The sequence below is a fragment of the Nyctibius grandis genome, chromosome 3, assembly GCF_013368605.1.
Source record: "Nyctibius grandis isolate bNycGra1 chromosome 3, bNycGra1.pri, whole genome shotgun sequence".
Lineage (NCBI taxonomy): Eukaryota > Metazoa > Chordata > Aves > Nyctibiiformes > Nyctibiidae > Nyctibius > Nyctibius grandis.
In genome coordinates, this window is record NC_090660.1 from 114,892,416 (window position 1) to 114,912,486 (window position 20,071).

Sequence of the window (20,071 nt, forward strand, 5' to 3'; positions counted from 1 at the left end):
GCCCCCGCCGTGGGCAGTGGGGGGGTCCCGGTGCCACTGTTTCCCCCTCATCCTCCCGTGCCCAGGGCAGGGGGTGGCAGAGCTGGGGTCCTTGCCATCCCCGGGGGTCCCCACTGTCCCTGGGGGTCCCTGCTGTCCCCGGGGTCCCCACTGTCCCCGGGGTCCCTAATGTCCCCTGGGGTCTCCGCCGTCCCTTGGGTCCCTGCCACCCCCCGGGTCCCCCCTGTCCCGGGGTCCCCAACGTCCCCAGAGTCCCCGCCATCCCCTGGGGTCCCCACTGCCCCTGGGGTCCCCACTGTCCCCAGGGTCCCCACTACCCCTGGAGTCCCCATTGTCCCCAGGGTCTCCACTGTCCCCGGGGTCTCCGCTGCCCCCAGGGTCCCCACTGTCCCCTGGGTCCCCATTGTCCCCAGGGTCTCTGCTGCCCCTGGGGGTCCCCACTGTCCCCTGGGTCCCCACTACCCCTGGAGTCCCCATTGTCCCCCGGGTCCCCACTGTCCCCTGGAGTCCCCATTGTCCCCAGGGTCTCTGCTGCCCCCAGGGTCCCCAGGGTCCCCACTACCCCTGGAGTCCCCATTGTCCCCAGGGTCCCCATTGTCCCCAGGGTCCCTCCTGCCTCCAGGGTCCCCGCTGCCCCCAAGGTCCCCGCTACCCCCGGGGGTCCCTGCTGTCCCCGCTGTCCCCGCTGTCCCCGGGCCCACCTGCGGGGCTCGGCCATCCTGCGCTGGGCGCTGGGCGCTGCGGGGCCGGGCCGGCGCCGCCCGGGGCCGTTATAGCCGCAGGGGCCGGGGAGGGGCCGGGTGGCCCCGGGCCAGCCAATCCGGCACTGCGGCTCCGCACCGGCACCGGGGACCAGCATCAGCACCGGCACCGGCTCTGCGGCTCAGCACCGCGCTCAGCACCGGCCATCAGCATTGGCACCGGCACCGAGCACCAGCATCAGCACCGGGCACCAGCATCAGCGCCGGCACCGGCACTGCGGCTCCGCACCGCGCTCCGCACCGGCACCGGGCATCAGCATCAGCACCGGCACGGCCACTGCGGCTCAGCACCGCGCTCAGCACCGGCACCGGGCATCAGCATCAGCACCGGCACCGGGGATCAGCATCAGCATCAGCACCGGGCACCAGCATCAGCACCGGCACCGGCACTGCGGCTCCGCACCACGCTCAGCACCGGCACCGGGCATCAGCATCAGCACCGGCATCAGCATCAGCACCGGCCATCAGCAGCGGCACCGGCACCGGCTCTGCGGCTCCGCACCGCGCTCAGCACCGGCCATCAGCATCAGCACCGGCACCGGCACCACGCTCAGCACCGGGCATCAGCATCCGCACCGGCACCGGGCATCAGCACCGGCACCGGGCACCAGCATCTGCACCGGCACCGCCACTGCGGCTCTGCACCGCGCTCCGCACCGGCACCGGCCATCAGCATCAGCACCGGCACCGGCACCGGCTCTGCAGTTCCGCACCGCGCTCAGCACCGCGCTCCGCACCGGAGCATCAGCACCGACACTGCGGCTCCGCACCGGCACCGGGCACCGGCACCGCCCGGCCGGAGCCGCACCGGGAACCAGCACCGATGCGGGGACCCCACAAACCCAGACCCCCGGCACTGCTGCGGGGATCCCAGAGCCATAATTGGGACCCTCAGCACCACTTTGGGGACCCCCAGACCCAGCACCACAGCTGGGACCCCCAGCACCACTTTGGGGACCTCAGAGCCCCAGCCAGGACACCCAGCACCGCTTTGGGGACCCCAGAGCCATGACTGGGACCCCCAGCACCACTTTGGGGACCCCTGGGCCCAGAGCCATGGATGAGACCCCCAGCACCATTTTGGGGACCCCAGAGCCATGACTGGGTCCCCCAGCACCACTTCGGGGACCTCAGAGCCATGACTGGGACCCCCACCACAGCTGGGTCCCCCAGCACCACTTTGGGGACCCCAGAGCCCCAGCCAGGACACCCAGCACCGCTTTGGGGACCCCAGAGCCATGACTGGGTCCCCCAGCACCACTTTGGGGACCCCAGACCCAGAGCCATGGATGCGACCCCCAGCACCACCTCAGGGACCCCAGAGCCATGACTGGGACCCCCAGCACCACTTTGGGGACCCCCAGGCCCAGCACCACAGCTGGGACCCCCAGCACCACTTTGGGGACCCCCAGACCCAGCACCACAGCTGGGACCCCCAGTACCACTTTGGGGACCTCAGAGCCAGAGCCATGGATGAGACCCCCAGCACCACTTTGGGGACCCCAGAGCCATGACTGGGACCCCCAGCACCGCTTTGGGGACCCCAGAGCCATGACTGGGACCCCCAGCACCACTTTGGGGACCCCAGACCCAGAGCCATGGATGAGACCCCCAGCACCACTTTGGGGACCCCAGAGCCATGACTGGGACCCCCAGCACCACTTTGGGGACCCCAGACCCAGAGCCATGGATGAGACCCCCAGCACCACTTTGGGGACCCCAGAGCCATGACTGGGTCCCCCAGCACCACTTTGGGGACCCCAGACCCAGAGCCATGGCCAGGACCCCCCAGCACCACCTCAGGGACCCCAGACCCAGTACCATGCCTGGGTACCATGGCACAGCTCTGGGAACCCCCAAATCCCCAACTGGGACCCCCAGCCCCAACACCACAGCGGGGTCCCACAGCCCCAGTGCCACTGCTGGGACCCCAGAACAACAACTGGGAAGCCCCCAGCACCATTTTGGGGTCCCACAACCCCAGCTCCACCGCTGGGACCCCAGACCCAGAACAACAACCGGGAACCCCCCAGCACCATTTGGGGGTCCCCCAGCCCCAACACCACAGCAGGGTCCCACCGCACACCTCGGGGACCCCCTTCCCCAGTGCCCCCCAACCCGCAGGGCCCCCCAGCCAGGCTGGTGGGTTTGGGGTGGCACCGGGGGGCCCCAGTCTCTGCCCCGCACCCCCCCGCAGCCCCAACAAGGGCCCTTTGTGCCCGGGGCGGCTCAATGCCCCTTTGTTCCCCGGATTAAGGGGCTGCGGGGCCGGGGGGCGGCGAGTGCCCGGCTCCGGTTGCAGGGGCCCCATGGGGGGCTGGGGGGGGCCATGGGGTCCCACCGGCGCTGGGGGGTCCCGGCCCTTTTCCCGGTGCCAGGGCATTGCCGGGGTGGCCACGGGAGCTGGGGTGCTGCCAGCCACGGGGCATCAGCCCCCTCCGGCCCCGGCCCCCCACCCTGGTACGGCAGAGCCCCGGGTGCCGCCGGCACAATGCGCCTTTATCCCGGCGTGGTGCCGCCGCCGAGCGCCGGAACAATCCGGTCGCGTGGCCACGTCCTGCCCGGCTGGCATCGCCCGTCCCTGGCACCGGCCCCGCGGCCCCACGGGGTGAGCTGGCACAGCTGGTCCCAGCACCAGCACCCTCGCCCCGGTGAGCCGGTAAAACCCTGGTGTGCCAAAACGGTCCCAATGCACCGGTACAACCCCAGTGAGCTGGTGCCATCCCAGTAAACCAGTATGACCCCAGTGAGCCATTAAACCCATTTAGCCAGCACAGCCCTGGTGAGCTGGCACAGCCCCGGTGAGCCAGTATGGTCCCAGTGAGCTGGTACCATCCCAGTGAACCAGTATGACCCCAGTGAGCCATTAAACCCAGTGAGCTGGTGCCATCCCAGTGAACCAGTATGACCCCAGTGAGCCATTAAACCCAGTGAGCCAGCATAGCCCTGGTGAGCTGGCACAGCTCCGGTGAGCCAGTATGGTCCCAGTGAGCTGGTACCATCCCAGTGAACCAGTATGACCCCAGTGAGCTGGCACAGCCCTGGTGAGCAGGTACGGCCCCAGTGAGCCAGCATGGCCCCGGTGAGCCAGTACAGTCCCAGTGAGCCAGTACGGGCCCAGTGAGCTGGTAGCATCCCAGTGAACCAGTATGACCCCAGTAAGCCATTAAACCCAGTGACACAGCACAGCCCCAGTGAGCTGGCACGGTCCCAGTGAGCTGGCACGGTCCCAGTGAGCTGGCATGGTCCCAGTGAGCCAGCGTGGTCCCGGTGAGCTGGCTTGGCCCAGGTGAGCCGGTCCAGTCCCAGTGAGCTGGTACCATACCAGTGAACCAGTATGACCCCAGTGAGCCATTAAACCCAGTGACCCAGCACAGCCCCGGTGAGCTGGCACGGTCCTGGTGAGCCAGTATGGTCCCAGTGAGCCAGCATGGCCCTGGTGAGCCAGTATGGTCCCAGTGAGCTGGTCCAGTCCCAGTGAGCTGGTACCATCCCAGTAAACCAGTATGACCCCAGTGAGCCATTAAACCCAGTGACCCAGCACAGCCCCGGTGAGCTGGCATGGTCCTGGTGAGCCAGTATGGTCCCAGTGAGCCAGCATGGCCCTGGTGAGCCAGTATGGTCCCAGTGAGCTGGTCCAGTCCCAGTGAGCTGGTACCATCCCAGTAAACCAGTATGACCCCAGTGAGCCATTAAACCCAGTGACCCAGCACAGCCCCGGTGAGCTGGCACGGTCCTGGTGAGCCAGTATGGTCCCAGTGAGCCAGCATGGCCCTGGTGAGCCAGTATGGTCCCAGTGAGCTGGTCCAGTCCCAGTGAGCTGGTACCATCCCAGTAAACCAGTATGACCCCAGTGAGCCATTAAACCCAGTGACCCAGCACAGCCCCGGTGAGCTGGCACGGTCCCGGTGAGCCAGTATGGTCCCAGTGAGCCAGCATGGCCCCGGTGAGCCAGTACAGTCCCAGTGAGCCGGTACGGGCCCAGTGAGCTGGTACCATCCCAGTGAACCAGTATGACCCCAGTAAGCCATTAAACCCAGTGAGCCAGCACAGCCCCGGTGAGCTGGCACGGCCCCGGTGAGCCAGTATGGTCCCAGTGAGCTGGTATGGTCCCAGTGAGCCAACGTGGCCCTGGTGAGCCAGTACGGTCCCAGTGAGCTGGTACATGCCTGGTGAGCCAGTACGGGCCCAGTGAGCTGGTACCATCCCAGTAAACCAGTATGACCCCAGTGAGCCATTAAACCCAGTGAGCCAGCACAGCCCCGGTGAGCTGGCACAGTCCCGGTGAGCCAGTATGGTCCCAGTGAGCCAGCATGGCCCTGGTGAGCCGGTATGGTCCCAGTGAGCTGGTCCAGTCCCAGTGAGCTGGTACCATCCCAGTAAACCAGTATGACCCCAGTGAGCCATTAAACCCAGTGACCCAGCACAACCCCGGTGAGCTGGCACAGCCCCGGTGAGCCAGTATGGTCCCAGTGAGCTGGTACCACCCCAGTGAACCAGTATGACCCCAGTGAGCTGGCACGGCCCCGGTGAGCAGGTACGGCCCCAGTGAGCCAGCATGGCCCCGGTGAGCCAGTACAGTCCCAGTGAGCCAGTACGGGCCCAGTGAGCTGGTACCATCCCAGTGAACCAGTATGACCCCAGTGAGCCATTAAACCCAGTGACCCAGCACAGCCCTGGTGAGCTGGCATGGTCCTGGTGAGCCAGTATGGTCCTGGTGAGCCAGTATAGTCCCAGTGAGCCAATGTGGCCGTGGTGAGCTGGCTTGGCCCAGGTGAGCTGGTATGGTCCCAGTGAGCTGGTACCATCCCAGTGAACCAGTATGACCCCAGTGAGCCATTAAACCCAGTGACCCAGCACAGCCCTGGTGAGCTGGCATGGTCCTGGTGAGCCAGTATGATCCCAGTGAGCTGGTCCCAGTGAGCCAGCATGGCCCCGGTGAGCCAGTACAGTCCCAGTGAGCCAGTACGGGCCCAGCGAGCTGGTACCATACCAGTGAACCAGTATGACCCCAGTAAGCCATTAAACCCAGTGACCCAGCACAGCCCCGGTGAGCTGGCATGGTCCTGGTGAGCCAGTATGGTCCCAGTGAGCTGGTATGGTCCCAGTGAGCCAACGTGGCCCTGGTGAGCCAGTACGGTCCCAGTGAGCTGGTACATGCCTGGTGAGCCAGTACGGTCCCAGTGAGCTGGTACCATCCCAGTAAACCAGTATGACCCCAGTGAGCCATTAAACCCAGTGAGCCAGCACAGCCCCGGTGAGCTGGCACAGTCCCGGTGAGCCAGTATGGTCCCAGTGAGCCAGCATGGCCCTGGTGAGCCGGTATGGTCCCAGTGAGCTGGTCCAGTCCCAGTGACCTGGTACCATCCCAGTAAACCAGTATGACCCCAGTGAGCCATTAAACCCAGTGACCCAGCACAGCCCTGGTGAGCTGGCACGGCCCCGGTGAGCCAGTATGGTCCCAGTGAGCTGGTATGGTCCCAGTGAGCAGCTCCCCCCCTGCAACTGGGCTGTGCTGGTGACACCCCGGTCCCCCAGCTCTGCCCCCCCAGGGGTAATCCCAGTGCTGGGGGGTCCCCACTGGGGTAATCCCAGTGTCTGGGGGGGTTTCAGTGCTGGGAGCACTGGTTTTAGGCTGCACTGGGAGTACTGGAGGCGGGCGTCCCCGACAATACCAGGAGCACTGGAAGCACTGGTCCTGGGACAGGCCATACCAGGGGCACTGGGAGCACTGGGAGCAGTGGTCCCAAACCAGGCCACATTGGGAGTGCTGGGAGCACTGGTCCCAGATCCAACAGCACTGGGAGCACAGGGAGTACTGGGAGTGCTGGGAGCACTGGGAGTACTGGGATCAGTGGGAGCAGCAGGAGCACTGGTGCCAGACCTGGGAGCACTGGGAGCACTGGTCCCAGACCCCGGAGTACTGGGAGTACTGGGAGCACTTTTCCCACACCTGGGAGTACTGGGATCAGTGGGAGCACTGGTCCAAGATCCGGGAGCACTGGGAGCACTGGTGCCAGACCTGGGGGCACTGGGAGCAGTGGGAGCACTGGGAATAGTGGGAGCACTTGTCCCAGACCCAGGAGCACTGGGAGCAGTGGGAGGACTGGGAATACTGGGAGCACTGGTTCCAGACCTGGGGGCACTGGGAGCACTGGTGCCAGATCCAGGAGCACTGGGAGCAGTGGGAGCAATGGCCCCACACCTGGGGGCACTGGGAGTAATGGTTGCAGACCTGGGAGCACTGGGAGTACTGGGAGCACTGGGAGCAGTGGGAAAACTGGTCGCAGACCCAGGAACACTGTGAGCACTGGGGGCACTGGACCCAGTCCTGGAGCACTGGGATCACTGGTCCCAGTCCCAGAGCACTGGGAGCAGTGGGAAGACTGGGAATACTGGGAGCACTGGTTCCAGACCTGGGGGCACTGGGAGCACTGGTGCCAGATCCAGGAGCACTGGGAGCAGTGGGAGCACTGGGAGCAGTGGCCCCACACCTGGGGACACTGGGAGTACTGGTTGCAGACCTTGGAGCACTGGGAGCACTGGTTCCAGACCTGGGGCTAGTGGGAGTACTGGGAATACTGGGAGCACTGGTGCCAGACCCTGGACCACTGGGAGCACTGGGATCACTGGTCCCAGTCCTGGAGCACTGGGAGCAGTGGGAAGACTGGGAATACTGGGAGCACTGGTTCCAGACCTGGGGGCACTGGGAGCACTGGTGCCAGATCCAGGAGCACTGGGAGCAGTGGGAGCACTGGGAGCAGTGGCCCCACACCTGGGGACACTGGGAGTACTGGTTGCAGACCTTGGAGCACTGGGAGCACTGGTTCCAGACCTGGGGCTAGTGGGAGTACTGGGAATACTGGGAGCACTGGTGCCAGACCCTGGACCACTGGGAGCACTGGGATCACTGGTCCCAGTCCTGGAGCACTGGGATCACTGGTGCCAGACCCTGGACCACTGTGAGCACTGGGATCACTGGTCCCAGTCCTGGAGCACTGGGATCACTGGTCCCAGTCCCAGAGCACTGGGATCAGTGGGAGGACTGGGAATACTGGGAGCACTGGTTCCAGACCTGGGAGCACTGGGAGTACTGGGGGCACTGGGGGCACTTGTCCCAGACCCAGGAGCACTGGGAGCACTGGGATCACTGGTCCAAGACCCAGGAGCACTGGGAGCAGTGGTCCCACACCTGGGAGCACTGGGAGTACTGGTTGCAGACCTGGGAGCACTGGGAGCAGTAGGAGCACTGGTCCAAGACCAAGGCGCACTGGGATCACTGGGAGCAGTGGGAGCACTGGTCCAAGACCCAGGAGCACTGGGAGCACTGGGAACAGTCCCAGAGCACTGGTCCAAGACCAAGGCACACTGGGATCACTGGGAGCAGTGGGAGCACTGGTCCCAGACCCAGGGGCACTGGGATCACTGGTCCAAGTCCCAGAGCACTGGGAGCAGTGGGAGCAGTGCTCCCCACACCTGGGGGCACTGGGAGTACTGGTTGCAGACCTGGGGGCAGTGGGAGTACTGGGAATACTGGGAGCACTGGTCCCAGACCCTGGACCACTGGGAGCACTGGGATCACTGGACCCAGTCCTGGAGCACTGGGATCACTGGTCGCAGTCCCAGAGCACTGGGAGCAGTGGGAGGACTGGGAATACTGGGAGCACTGGTTCCAGACCTGGGGGCACTGGGAGCAGTGGGAGCACTGGTCCAAGATCCAGGCGCACTGGGATCACTGGTCCCAGTCCCAGAGCACTGGGAGCAGTGGGAGCACTGGGAGCAGTGCTCCCCACACCTGGGGGCACTGGGAGTACTGGTTGCAGACCTGGGAGCACTGGTTGCAGACCTGGGGGCAGTGGGAGTACTGGGAATACTGGGAGCACTGGTCCCAGACCCTGGACCACTGGGAGCGCTGGGATCACTGGTCCCAGTCCTGGAGCACTGGGAGCACTGGTGCCAGACCCGGGGGCACTGGGAACACTGGGAACACTGGCCGCACCGATCCCAGTTCCGCACCACTGGTCCCACTGGTGGCACTGGGAGCCCCCAGGCCCCGCCCCCTGCGCATCTGGCCACGCCCCCTGCGCCCCTTCCTCCTCCCGCGCATGCGCAGTGCGGGCGCCGCGGCGGCGCTGGGCGCGGGAGGAGCCGCTCTGGCCGCGTCCCGCTGGTGGGGGCTGCGGCGCGGTGGCGCCCCCCATCGGCCCGGCGGGTACCGCCCCGTGCGAGGCGCCGCCGCCGCCGCCATCTTGTCACCCCCAGCGGAGGGGAGGCCGCGCCCCTCCCCGCAGCGCCGGGCCGCCGCGCTCGGCCAGGTAGGCCCCGGCCCCCGGCCCGGCCCCCGGCCCGGCCCTACCGGTGAGGGGACAGCGGGGCCTTGCGGGGCGGGGAGGGGGCGTGGGGGAAGGGGGGGGGGAGGGGGAGCATGATGGGGTGGGGGTGAGTGTGAGTGGGGGGGTGAGTGTGAGTGGGGGTGTGGGGTGAGTGTGAGTGAGGGAGTGGGGGTGTGGGGGGGTGAGTGTGAGGGGGTGTGGGTGGGGGGGGGTGAGTGTGAGTGTGTGGGGGGGTGTGAGTGTGGGGGGGTGAGTGTGGGGGGGTGAGTGCAGGTGTGAGTGTGAGTGGGGGGGTGAGGGTGTGGGTGAGTGGGGGGTATGAGGGTGAGTGGGGGGTGTGAGTGTTGGGTGAGTATGAGCGTGGGGGGGTGAGTGCAGGTGTGAGGGTGGGGGGGGGTAAGCGAGGGGGGTGAGTGGGGGGGTGTGTGTGAGCGTGGGGCAGGTGAGTGGGGGGGTGAGTGAGGGTGAGCACGATGGTGTGAGTGTGAGGGGGTGTGAGTGGGGGGTGAGTGGGGGGGGTGTGAGTGTGAGTATGAGCATGATGGTGTGAGGGTGTGTGGGAAGGTGGGCGAGTGTGAGTGGGTGTGAGTGTGATGGGTGTGAGTGTGGGTGCAGGGGGACGTGAGGGTGAGTGTGGGGGGGTGTGGGTGTGAGTGAGGGTGAGCGAGTGGGTGTGAGTGATGGGGTGTGGGTGTGAGTGTGTGATAGTGTGAGGGTGAGCACGATGGTGTGAGTGTGAGGGGGTGTGAGTGCAGGTGAGTGGGGGGGTGAGTGTGAGGATGAGCGTGATGGGGTGGGGTGTGTGGGATGGTGGGCGAGTGTGGGGGGGGTGAGTGCGGGTGTGAGTGTGAGCGTGATGGGGAGTGAGTGTGAGGGTGAGTGTGAGGATGAGCGTGATGGTGTGAGTGTGGGGGGTGTGAGTGTGAGGGGGTGTGTGAGGGTGGGCATGATGGTAGGGGTATGTGTGAGGGTGAGTGGGGGGGTGTGAGGGTGAGTGGGGGGCTGTGAGAGGGTGGGGGGAGTGTGATGGGGGTGTGCAGGGGAGTGTGAGGGTGTGTGTGGTGTGAGCGTGATGAGGTGTGAGTGCAGGGGAGTGTGTGGGGGTGAGGGTGGGGGGTGTGGGGGTGAGGGTGTGTACGTTCAGGTGAGCATGGGGGTGCGAGGGTGAGTGTGACTGTGAGGGTGTGCGAGAGTGGGTGAGTGTGCATGGGGGGGTGGGAGTGTGATGGGGTGTGCTTGTTTATGGGGGAGTGAGTGTGGGAGGGGTGTGAGTGGGGGGTGTGAGGGTGAACGTGGGGGTGTGAGGGTGAACGTGGGTGTGTGGGTGGTGTGAGCGTGAACGTGGGTGTGTGGGGGTGTGTGAGGGTGAACGTGGAGGTGTGAGGGTGAACGTGGGGGTGTGAGGTTTGAGGGTGAACGTGGGGGTGTGTGGGGTGTGTGAGGGTGAACGTGGGGGTGCGAGGGTGAAACGGGGGGGTGTGAGGGTGAACGTGGGTGTGTGTGGGGTGTGAGGGTGAACGTGGGGGTGTGAGGGTGAATGTGGGTGTGTGTGGGGTGTGATGGTGAACGTGGGGGTGTGAGGGTGAACGTGGGGGTGTGGGGGTGAACGTGGGGGTGTGGGGGTGAACGTGGGGGTGTGAGGGTGAACGTGGGGGTGTGAGGGGTGTGAGGGTGAACGTGGGTGTGTGTGTGGTGTGAGGGTGAACGTGGGTGTGTGTGGGGTGTGTGGGTGAACGTGGGAGTGTGAGGGGTGTGAGGGTGAGCGTGGGTGTGTGTGGGGTGTGAGGGTGAACGTGGGAGTGTGAGGGGTGTGAGGGTGAACGTGGGGGTGTGTGGGGTGTGAGGGTGAACGTGGGGGTGTGGGGGGGGGTGTGAGGGTGAACGTGGGTGTGTGAGGGTGAACGTGGGGGTGTGAGAGTGTGTGAGGGTGAACGTGGGTGTGTGAGGGTGAACATGGGTGTGTGAGGGTGAACGTGGGTGTGTATGGGGGGGCTGTGAGGGTGAACGTGGGTGTGTGAGGGGTGTGTGCGAGGGTGAACATGGGGGTGCGGTGTGGGGCAGGGAGGTGCCCCGTGGGGCAGGGGATGATGGCGTGGGCAGAGGTGCCGGGCACTGCGGGGTGGCTCCTGTCCTGTGCGGGTGACGCGGTGACCCACCAGCGCGTGTCGGTGCTGGGGGGCTGCGGACAGGGGCGGGTGGGCGGCGGGCACCCAGCTGGCTTTGGGGTGCTGGTGCCAGACCTTGCTCGGTGTTTGGAGATGTGGTTAAAAACGTGGTGGGGAGAAGGTGAAAGGAGCTGGAGGGGAGTGAGGTGGGGAGGGGGGATCTGGGGCTGCAGGAGAGGGGCTGGGGGGGTTTGGGGTGGAGGGAGGGGTGGGGGGTCTGGAGCACAAGTGTGATGGGAGCGGCTGAGGGACCTGGGGGGGTTTAGCCTGGAGAAAAGGAGGCTGAGGGGAGACCTTCTCGCTCCCTACAACTGCCTGCAAGGAGGGTGTAGCGAGGGGGGTCGGTCTCTTCTCCCAGGGAACAAGCGACAGAACGAGAGGAACCGGCCTCAAGTTGTGCCAGGGGAGGGTTAGGTTGGAGATCAGGGACAATTTCTTCCTGGAAAGGGTTGTCAAGCGCTGGCACAGGCTGCCCAGGGCAGGGGTGGAGTCCCCATCCCTGGGGGGATTTCAAAGCCATGTAGATGTGGTGCTGAGGGCCATGGGCTAGTGGTGGCCTTGGCAGTGCTGGGGTAACGGTTGGACTCGATCCTAAAGCTCCTTCCCACCCCAAACAATCCCATGACCCGTCTCACCCCACAACTGCGCCGTTCCCAACTCTTTACCGTGGTGGATTTGGCTCTAACCACCCCCAGACCCACACCCCATCCAGCCAAACCTGCTGCCTTCTGCCCAGTTCTGATGGCGAGTTTATTTAGTGCCATGATGGGTCGTTGCCTTTTCAGAGCCCAAAGGGCACCGTGGTGGCCAACGGGAGCCAGTGGGAAGAGCCCAGCAAACGCTATTCAAAGAGCTTCAGCCAAGGCAAGTGTAGGGTCCTGCACCTCAGGAGGAATAACCCCCTGCACCAGTACAGGTTGGGGCTGATCTACTGGAGAGCAGCTCTGCAGAGAAGGACCTGGGGGTTCTGGGGGACACCAAGTTCCCCACGAGCCAACAATGTGCCCTTGGGGCCAGGAAGGCCAATGGTGTCCTGGGGTGTGTGAGGAAGAGTGTGGGCAGCAGGTGGAGGGAGGTTCTCCTGCCCCTCTACACGGCCCTGGTGAGGCCACACCTGGAGTAACTGTGGGCAGTTCTGGGCCCCCCAGTTCAAGAGAGACCAGGAGCTACTGGAGAGAGTCCAGCGGAGGGTACGGAGATGGTCCGAGGGCTGGAGCATCTCTGCTGCGAGGAGAGGCTGAGGGAGCTGGGGCTGTTCAGCTGGAGAAGAGCAGACTGAGGGGGATCTTATCAATGCTCACAGATACCTCAGGGGGGTGTCAAGGGGATGGGGCCAGACTCTTCTCAGTGGTGCCCAGCGCCAGGACAAGGGGCAACGGGCACAAGTTGAAACATGGGAAGTTCCACCTGAAGATGAGGAGGAACTTCTTTGGTGTGAGGGTGGCAGAGCCCTGGCACAGGCTGCCCAGGGAGGGGGGAGTCTCCTTCTCTGGAGTTATTCAAACCCGCCTGGACACGACCCTGTGCAACGTGCTCTGGGTGACCCTGCTTGGGCAGGGGTTGGGCTGGGTGATCTCCAGAGCTCCCTTCCCACCCTTAACCAGTCTGTGATTGTGTGAGATGGTGATTTGGAGAGGTGCCACCTCGAAGGGGCGATGAGCCCGGGGGGGATTTCAGGGCAGCGCTCTGGGCGAGGGCTGTGTGGGTTGTTCCCCCGAGCAGGGTTTGCTGGAGGGCAGTGGTGCGCCGTGGGATGGGGCAGATGTTTCCCAACCGGGAGAGAGGTCGGAGCGTGTTCCCGGGGCCTTGCCCAGCCGTCCCTGGCTTCGTGCTGACGGCGTGAAAGGTCACGGGTGGCGGGGAGCCGAGGGGGAGGCAGAGCTTCCCCCGGGGGGACGGGGTTGTGGTGATAGGACAAGAGGACACAGCTTCAAGCTTGGCCAGGGGAAGGTCAGGTTGGACATTAGGAAGCATTTCTTCTCAGCAAGGGTCATTAGCCATTGGAAGGGGCTGCCCAGGGAGGTGGTGGAGTCCCCATCTCTGGAGGGGTTTAAGAAAAGCCTGGACATGGCACTTAGTGCCCTGGTCTAGTTGCCATGGTGGTGGCAGGGTGATGGTTGGAGCACGGGGAGGTTGGAGTGGGCAGAGGGGACATGTGCCATCCCGATGCGGAGTAACCGGTGGTACCAGGACTCCACCAGTGCGTCCTGGGGCTGCTTCTGGCTTCCTTGGGGGTGATGGTGGTTGTCTGGGGGTATGGGCTTCTTGCTGGGGGAGATGAAGCCGTGCTGGGGCCGTGGAGCGGTGGTGGGGTCGTGGAGCGGTGGTGGGGTCGTGGTGGGACCTGGTGGGGCCGTGGAGCCGTGGTGGGGCCGTGGAGCCGTGGTGGGGCCGTGAAGCCATGGTGAGACCGTGAAGCCGTGGTGAGACTGTGAAGCAGTGGTGGGGCCATGAAGCTCTGGTGGGACCGTGAAGCTCTGGTGGGGCCGTGGTGGGGCCGTGGAGCCGTGGTGGGTCCATGGAGCCCTGGTGGGTTCCTGCTGGTTTTTCTCCCTCTCTGGTGTCCCTGTGGTCGTTCGCTTCTCCCCGTCAGCGCTTTTCACCCCGATCCATGGTGCCAGCAATGCTGCAGCAGAAACGTCTCCTCTCTGCCCGAGTCAGGCCTGGTCCTGCCCGCAGCCAACCTTGAGCTGTTCCCTGCCCTCGCGCCGGCCTTGCGGTGCCGGCTGATCTCCCTCGCTGCGCTGCGGGAGGAGGAATGGGAACGCCGTGTCCCCTGGCCAATGCTGCGTCTGCCCCGGGACGTTCTCTTTGAAGTTGGTGGCCTCGGCGCTTCCTTCTCCGCGGCTCCTGGGCTGCTGGAGCCGGTGCTGTTCCTGCCCGGCCTTGTCTGGGACGGGGCTGGAGGGGGAGAGCGTGGTTTGGGTGGGAAGGGACCTTAAAGCCCATCCAGTCCCAACCCCCTGCCACGGGCAGGGACACCTTCCACCAGAGCAGGTTGCTCCAAGCCCCATCCAACCTGGCCTTGAACCCTGGAAGGTGCTAGAAGGTCTCCCCGGAGCCTTCTCTTCTCCAGGCTGAACACCCCCAGCTCCCTCAGCCGTTCCTCGCAGGTCAGACCCTCCAGGCCCTTCCCCAGCTTGGTCGCCCTCCTCTGGACTCGCTCCAACACCTCAACATCTCTCTTGAAGTGCGGGGCCCACAACTGGACACAGGATTCAAGGTGCGGCCTCACCAGTGCCGAGCACAGAGGGACGATCCCTTCCCCAGCCCGGCTGGCCACACTATTCCTAATAGAGGCCAGGATGCCATTGGCCTTCTTGGCCACCTGGGCACACCTCCCGAGCCCACGGGCCCGGCTGCCCGACGCCTGCCAGCCCAGTGCCACCTCCTGCCCTCTCTGCAGGGGCGTTTCGGTGCCTGCCCACGTTTCCTGGCTGATGTTGTTCAGCCAAAACGTCCCCTCTGTGGCTCCTGTCGCCCAGAGCTGCCTCCACCCCCGCTGGGTGCCCAGGGAGGGGCCCCGGGGTGGCTAGTGGAAGGAGCAGGGCTGATGCCGTCGCGTTGGGGTGGGGGGAAGGTGGGGAGATGCCCTGGGGAGGATGAGAGCCGGGCTGCAACGTGGGGCCGTGGTTTGGGTCTGTGCAGAGCTCCCCGCTCCGTGTGTCCGTGTCCCCCGGCTCCGTGGAGTTCGTCCCCGTCGTGGCACTGCCAACTTCTCTTGGTGTCCCCAGTGTGTGATTCTCCTCCCGTTGGGGCAGCAGGTTCAGGAGGACCTGGCGGTGCTCGCTGGGGGCTGTGGGGACCTGGAGGTTCTGCCCTTGGTGGCCTCCAGCGATGGCAGAATGGTTTTGGGGGAGAGAGGATGGAGCTGGGGGGGGGGCGAAGCCCGACTGTTGGCTCTGCGGAGCTCGGGCATGGGTTCCCTCTGCAGAGCTTTCTGCAGCCCCCCCTCTGCTCGGCAGCCCCCCCACCCTCCTTCTTCTCCCTCTTTCTCTCCCCAGTGTGCCTTGGTCTCACCCCAACTCATGTGTGTTTGTGTTTTTAGGGTGATTGAGGCACTGCGCCTCTGGCCGTGGAAGCATGTCGGGGCCAGTGCCGAGTCGGGCCAGGGTCTATGCAGACGTGAACACTCAGAGACCCCGCGAGTACTGGGACTACGAGTCGCACGTCGTGGAATGGGGGTACGCCTGGGTGACGATAGGAGGGGGACCTGCGCCAGGGCCTGGGCGCTGCCACCGCCGTCCTACCGCCTGGCACCCGCCCAGGGCACGGCGGGCAGCGGTGGGGAGCGGGCACCTGATTGCCCGGGGAGCCCCGGCCTCGAGCCGGCGGCACCTTGGCAAGCGGAGCCGCTTTGTGTTTAAGCGTTTAAACTAGACCCTGGCTTGGAGTGCAGAAGTGAGCACGTGAATTAAAGCAGCGTGATCGGGGCACTGGTGGGAATAACGGGGAGCGACGGTGGGGAGCTCGGGAGACCCCCCTGCAGTGCTGCGTCCAGCTCTGGGGCCCAACAGAAGAAGGACACGGAGCTGTTGGAGCGAGTCCAGAGGAGGCCACGGAGATGCTCCGAGGGCTGGAGCCCCTCTGCTCTGGAGACAGGCTGAGAGAGCTGGGGCTGTTCAGCCTGGAGAAGAGAAGGCTGCGGGGAGACCTTCTAGCACCTTCCAGTGCCTGAAGGGGCTCCAGGAAAGCGGGAGAGGGGCTTTTTAAAAGGGCGTGGAGTGACAGGACGAGGGGGAACGGTTTTAAACTGAGAGAGGGGAGATGGAGATGAGATGTGAGGAAGCAATTCTTTGGTGTGAGGGTGGTGAGAGCCTGGCCCAGGTTGCCCAGAGCAGCTGTGGCTGCCCCCTCCCTGGCAGGGTTCAAGGGCAGGTTGGATGGGGCTGGGAGCAACGTGGTGTGGTGGAAGGTGTCCCTGCCCGTGGCAGGGGGTTGGGACTGGATGGGCTTTAAGGTCCCTCCCAACCCAAACCTCTTCTCCCAGGCAACCAGCGACAGGACAAGAGGACACAGCCTCAGGCTTGGCCAGGGGAGGGTCAGGTTGGACATGAGGAAGCATTTCTTCTCAGCAAGGGTCATTAGCCATTGGAAGGGGCTGCCCAGGGAGGTGGTGGAGTCACCATCTCTGGAGGGGTTTAAGAAAAGCCTGGCCATGGCACTTAGTGCCCTGGTCTAGTTACCATGGTGGTGTCAGGGCAACGGTTGGACTCGATGATCCCAGAGGGCTCTTCCAACCTGGTTGATTCTGTGATTCTGAGTGAAGCAGCCCGGCGCAGTCGGGTCATGCCGCAGCTCCACTCCCTGTTTGAACTCTCCTCCTTCTCCTCGAGGTGCTGACAAGTCACCTCCTGCGTTGTCTCTGGTAACGAGCAGTTTGTGAGGTCAGGCTCACCAGCCTCTTCATTCCCTCTTCCTTCCTCAACTTGTTTATCCTTCTCAAGTCCCCGGGGGCCCTGCGCCTTCCCGGCACAAAGAGCGGCCGATACTTCTCGGTCCCCGTGGGTGACTTGGCTTAGACCTTAAAGGCTTTAAATACGTGGAGGTTTTATTTCCTTCTGATTTCTTGTGTGGAACATTGGTTTTTACAAGTGGGAGATCCTTGGCACCTTGGTGTTGGCACCTTAGTGCAGTCTACAACTACCTGAAGGGAGGTTGTAGCGCAGTGGGAGTCGGCCTCTTCTCCCAGGCAACCAGCGACAGGACAAGAGGACACAGCCTGAAGCTTGGCCAGGGGAGGGTCAGGTTGGACATGAGGAAGCATTTCTTCTCAGCAAGGGTCATTAGCCATTGGAAGGGGCTGCCCAGGGAGGTGGTGGAGTCACCATCCCTGGAGGTGTTCAAAAAACATCTAGATGTGGCGCTGAGGGACATGGTTTAGCGGGCATGGTGGCATGGGGTTGATGGTTGGACTTGATGATCTTTGAGGTCTTTTCCAACCTGAACAATTCTATCAGTGTTGTCTCTGAAGCAAGCAGCGCTCTGGTTTGAGCCAGGCGCCATCTCTTCATCTCTTCTTTCTCTTGTCTCTCAAACAGCAACCAAGATGACTACCAGCTCGTGCGGAAACTTGGCCGGGGCAAATACAGTGAAGTCTTTGAAGCCATCAACATCACCAACAACGAGAAAGTGGTGGTGAAAATCCTCAAGGTAGGTGTGTCTGTTCCTCTGCCCTCCTTCACCTTCTCCTGCCCTCTCCGTTGGAAGCGCTCGGTTGATATCGGGGTGATCTCACCTCGGCTGAGGAGAATGTCAGGCCCCAAGGCAAGAGTTTCAGCTGGCTTGTCTCCTTCCCACGCAAACTGGAGTTACGGAGACATGGGTGGGTGTGGCTGCTAGAGCTAGACTTGGCTTGTTCTGATCCACGCTCATAAAATCCCCGTGCTGGGATTTGTGGAGCGAGATCTTTCCTGGGATGATCTTTCTTGGGATGAGCAGCGTGGTGTCCTCACAGAATCCCAGAATCACTGAGGCTGGAAGAGCCCTCTGGGCTCCTCGAGTCCAACCATGGCCCTGACACCACCATGGCAACTAGACCAGGGCACTAAGTGCCATGGCCAGGCTTTTCTTAAACCCCTCCAGAGATGGGGACTCCACCACCTCCCTGGGCAGCCCCTTCCAATGGCTAATGACCCTTGCTGAGAAGAAATGCTTCCTAATGTCCAACCTGACCCTCCCCTGGCCAAGCTTGAGGCTGTGTCCTCTTGTCCTATCACTGGTTGCCTGGGAGAGGAGGCCGACTCCCACTGCGCTACACCCTCCCTTCAGGTAGTTGTAGACTGCACTAAGGTCACCTCTGAGGCTCCTCTTCTCCAGGCTCCTCTTTTCCAGGCAATAAGGTCACCTCTGAGCTTCCCTTCTCCAGGCTCCTCTTCTCCAGGCCATAAAGTCACCTCTGAGGCTCCTCTTCTCCAGGCCATAAGGTCACCTCTGAGCTTCCCTTCTCCAGGCTCCTCTTCTCCAGGCCATAAGGTCACCTCTGAGGCTCCTCTTCTCCAGGCCATAAGGTCACCTCTGAGCTTCCCTTCTCCAGGCTCCTCTTCTCCAGGCCATAAGGTCACCTCTGAGCCTCCTCCTCTCCAGGCTCCTCTTCTCCAGGCAATAAGGTCACCTCCTCTTCTCCAGGCTTCCATCTCGCAGCAGAAGGTCGCTGCAGCACGCGATGGCTCAGCCTGGAAGTTGGACATGATTCCCTGGGGATGGGCACAGGTCCACCCACATGGCCCAGGAGCTGGGGCAGGGCACCGAGGGGCTTCCCCAGAGCTAACGGTGTCCTGCTCCTCCAGTCTCACCACTCATTAGCCGTGTTTTGGCTCATCAGCTTGTGGTGGCAGGCTAATTACTGTGGTGTTAATGAGCTGTGTGTAATTACAGCCTGCAAGATGCAGGAGTTGTAACGGGTGGGGACGGTCTTCAGAACATCGCCTTGGCAGGAGAGCGGTGAAGGTGGAAGGAGCGTAGGGATTAAGGAGCACCACAGAAATACGGGTTGAGGAAAGCTCGGGGTGGAGAACGTGGGAAATGTCCTCGTTAGCCCTGGATCTCGCCCAGCCCATGATGGAGAAGCAGAAAGAGATCCCATCTTCAGAGGTGGAGAACTGGCTGGATGGCTGAGCCCTGAGAGTGGTGGTGGATGGGGCCAAGTCCAACTTGGTGTCCCCCAGGGCTCAGTTCTGGGGCCAGTGCTGGTCAATATCTTTATAGATGATCTAGACGCAGGGATTGAGTGCACCCTCAGGAAATTTGGAGATGACGCCAAGCTAGGTGGGAGTGTTGATCTACTGGAGGGTAGGAAGGGTCTGCAGAGGGATCTGGATAGGTTGGATAGATGGGCCGAGACGAACGGCATGGTCATGGTCTAGTTGCCATGGTGGTGTCAGGGCAATGGTTGGACTCGATGAGCCCAGAGGGCTCTTCCAACCTCAGTGATTCTGTGATGATTCTGTTTTGGATCCCAGTGATGGAGGTTTTGGATCCTTGGTGGAGGTTTAATCCCAAGTGTGGGTGTCTTAGATGCCAGGGAAGGAGGATTTGGATCCTTGGTAGAGGTTTGAATCCTGGGAATGGAGGTTTAATCCCAAAGGTGGAGATTTTGGATCCCAGAGATGGAGAGTTTGGATTCTTGGTGGAGATTTGAATGCCAGAGGTGGAAGTTTTGGATTCTTGGTGGAGGTTTAAATCCTGGGGATGGAGGTTTTGGATCCCAGGGCTGGAGGTTTGGGATTCTTGATGGTTGCATTCTACAACTACCTGAAGGGAGGGTGTAGCGCAGTGGGAGTCGGCCTCTTCTACCAGGCAACAAGCGCTAGGACAAGAGGACACAGCCTCAAGCTTGGCCAGGGGAGGTTCAGGTTGGACATTAGGAAGCATTTCTTCTCAGCAAGGGTCATTAGGCATTGGAAGGGGCTGCCCAGGGAGGTGGTGGAGTCACCATCTCTGGAGGGGTTTAAGAAAAGCCTGGCCATGGCACTTAGTGCCCTGGTCTAGTTGCCATGGTGGTGTCAGGGCAATGGTTGGACTCGAGGAGCCCAGAGGGCTCTGCCAACCTGATGGATTCTGTGAGTCTGTTCTCCAGGGGGGATTTGGGTGATTCAGGCGTGGAATCACGCTCCCTCCGCTCTTCCACTCACCCTGTCAGGGCAGAGCCGCTGTCATTGCGCTGCTCGTGGTCCAACATGGCCTCTGGGACCTAGAGAACGTGCCGGCTCATCGCGGTTTCTTTTGCACGACCGAAGAACCACCCGCTCCTTCGCCGTTCCCCAGCGTGGCCGGAGAGCTCTGTCTGCTGGTAACCGGCTCTTCGTTTTGT